The sequence below is a fragment of the Haemaphysalis longicornis genome, unplaced genomic scaffold (assembly GCF_048455015.1).
Source record: "Haemaphysalis longicornis isolate Haplotype H1 unplaced genomic scaffold, Haemaphysalis longicornis Haplotype H1 scaffold_6, whole genome shotgun sequence".
Taxonomy (NCBI): Eukaryota; Metazoa; Arthropoda; class Arachnida; order Ixodida; family Ixodidae; genus Haemaphysalis; species Haemaphysalis longicornis.
The window spans coordinates 184,806,621-184,809,818 of record NW_027526407.1 but is presented as its reverse complement, the minus strand read 5'-3'; positions in this window follow the sequence as shown (position 1 = coordinate 184,809,818).

The following is a 3,198-nucleotide window of genomic DNA, read 5'->3' as shown; positions in this document are numbered from 1 at the left end:
TATTTTTAAAGCACTGTGGCTAGACGCGCAGCTATAGCACTTTCAACTTCCCTTGTGTGATGCCCATTTTCCGAGCGACTTCCCTTCTTTGAGAAAACTTTACTCCAATTTGACGTGGCGTCTGTGGCGAGGCTCAACGAGCCTTTTCGGCCTGGTTCGCACGTCAAAAGGCACCGCGGTTGGTCGATTAATCACCGTCTAGTCTTCGTGCAGAAGCTCAACTGCCGATTTGTAGAGCCTTCAAGATATAGCGTATAGTAAATATTTCGTCGCACTGGCCGCGAGAAGTTTAGCCTCAAGGGGATACAAGAAGCAGTCGATACATTTCAGGCCAACGAAAACCACAGAATCCTCCGCTAAGTAAGGCTGACAAATAAACGGAAAGCACTGCGGATGTCGTCAAGGCTATATGTGCCACGGCAGATAAAAAAGAGGAAATAGTAACAGAAAGCCTTGGCTTGTAACGTATCCAAATGGGATTGGCACAAATTGCCAACATAAATCGCGACATGTTCCAACCTGTACCCGTGGATTAGAACAAGGTGAATTATTGCATTTTACAAGAAACTTGACTTTTGTATTCGATCAAAACGCGGGACAAAATTCACGTGGCAACAATGTGGAAAAAAACCCGCTTTACAATAGAGTGAAAGCAGTAAAATATACACGTTGCCCCTTGCTTTGCAGTGAAGCTCTCAGAGCAGCGGAGGGTGCAGCGGATGAGCACTTGCTTCAAAGTTTTAAACCTGTTCGGTAGCCACCGTTTGGCTTCTGTGGTCTTGCATGCAGGTACTATTAGGAGGTTGATTTATGTATTGATTCTGGGCATTTCAGTTTCTTGCATTTCGGCAATATTTGATATCATATTTCTATTAACACTGCACTATTCTTCGCAATACACAAGAGAGCCAGAAATCCCGCCATGCGTTCCCAAAGCCGTGATTCCACCAGTCGTATGAGGCTTCGCTGCGAAGCGTTTTCAAAGCCAAGCTTCTGACGTTTGCAGCGGGCCTCCTACGGGTGGCGACACGCCTAACACCTGAGCGTGGCAAGGCAAAGCTACCGTCGTGAAGCGGCGCCGGCGGGAAAGATAGCGTCATCGCTAGCTGATGTTTTCCTGCACCTGCTCTCAAACCCAACCACCACCTTAAACAGCATCCCTCTTCAAATAACAAAATCTCGATTTCGAAACGTAACTGCATTATTCAATGGTTTGGAAATAGGGTCAGCAAGCTATGACACCTAAGCAGAATGCTCGTGTGACGTGACCCAATGTGCAAGGATAGAAAAACAAAGAAACAGACCCAAATGAAGTGTAGCATAAATACAAGGTGGCAATAAGAGTTTCCAGGCTTTTGCCTTTTAAGCGAAATACGCAGACGCGGACAAGCATGTTCGTTAGCATCACACACTTGTGGCAGGTACATATAAAAAACAAACACCGGAACAAAAAATTTGTGACGCTACCGACTAGAGCAGCGCTAACACAGTCTAGTGTTTTTCTGGTTATAATGAGGCACAGTCTTTTGTCTGACGTTTTTTTCACTCAATAAGTCGAACGTATTAAAAAAAAGGCTGTGAAGGAGTCATGAAACTGCATTTCTAGCTGGAATATATATTCATAATAGTGCAGAACACACATTTTGATCGAAAACAAAAAGTTACGAAAAGTCTATTGTTTACCCTGCAACAAGTGGTGTACCCCAGGGTTCCGTGCTGGGTCCATTATTGTTTTCTGTCTTTATCAATGATGTGTCAACAGTGTTAACTTACTCTTCTTTTCTTCTCTATGCTGATGATGTCCAACTATTTAGGCACATTTGCGGTATTCAGGACTGCTCTGACTTGCAGAGGGATGTGTCGGAGTTATCGGTCTGGTGCAGGAAAAACTGCCTAATTTTAAACCCCACTAAAGCAAAGGTTGTCACCTACAGCCGGAAAACCCACCGTCTGCTGTCTTCCTACAGTATTGAGGGAGCTCCTCTGCAAAGGGTTGAGAAGATTAGCGACCTAGGGGTGCTTTTCGACAGTACCCTCCCTTTTTCTCCTCATATTAGGCTCATCACCCGGCGATCACTCCGAAGTCTTGAAATGTGTGTCGGATTACAAAGGAATTCTCTTCTCCAGATCCATTTCTAATGCAATATGTATACCACAGTTAGAATATGCTTCTGTTGCCTGGAATGGCATCTCCAAATCTAGTAGTGAAATAATAGAACGGGTCCAGAAGAAGTTTTCATCCATACTTAAGCACCGTCATCACAATCACAGTTTTCATCCTGATTCTGACTTACCCATAGTCCCTTCCATCCCTTCCTTGAACTGCAGACGTATGCGTGCAGACCTTACATTTCTTCACAAAATTGTTCATGGTGACCTTTCTTGGGCAGACCTGCTTAACTGTTTAGAGTTTAGTGTACCACAAAGGCCCACCAGGTCGCATCGCCCGTTCTTGACCGCTGCGCGCAACTCCAATCATTCTCCTGTGCGCAAAATGCAGAATTGTTAGAACCGCTTCTTTGAACGCCTTGACATCTTTCAGAAATCCTTTACAATTTACCGTACAGCGCTCTTGAATACAGTATGTAAAACACCTACGATATGTCTGTCGTTCTTTTTTTTTCTGGAATTTGCTTTCTCTGCGGTTGTGTCTATCCAACTGATAGTTGCCTATTTTTGAAACTGTTTACTGTCATTTGTTTGTGTTATCATTTGTCTCTACACTCTTGCCGTTGTTTTTGTTGTATTACTGTCAAACTTTGTTGCTCTGCCTGTAGTGTGGCCTTTACGACAGACAGAGTAACATAGGCATCTTCTTTTTTTATTTTTTACCTGTACCCAGGCTCCGCCTGTGCTTTATTTCTGTCAGTTTCACTACTTCAATTTGTGTGTGTCTTGTCGCTTGTTTGTTTCTTGCTATATGTTTCTTGTATTTTGTTTTCATGTAACTACCCGTGCGCCAGCACTCAGGCCTCTGGCTGTTCCTGGGCACGAAAATATATATGATTGATTGATTGATTATTAGTATTATTGTATTATTATTATATTAATATTCAGTCTGGCTTGAGGTAGGCCTTAAGAGGTGCGAGAAGCTGCTCATTGGTGCATTCTATATATCCCCGAATATTTTACCTGCTGAATCTAATCGAAAGCTCACATCTATTGAAAATGTTTCCAATTCACACTCCAACCATAAGC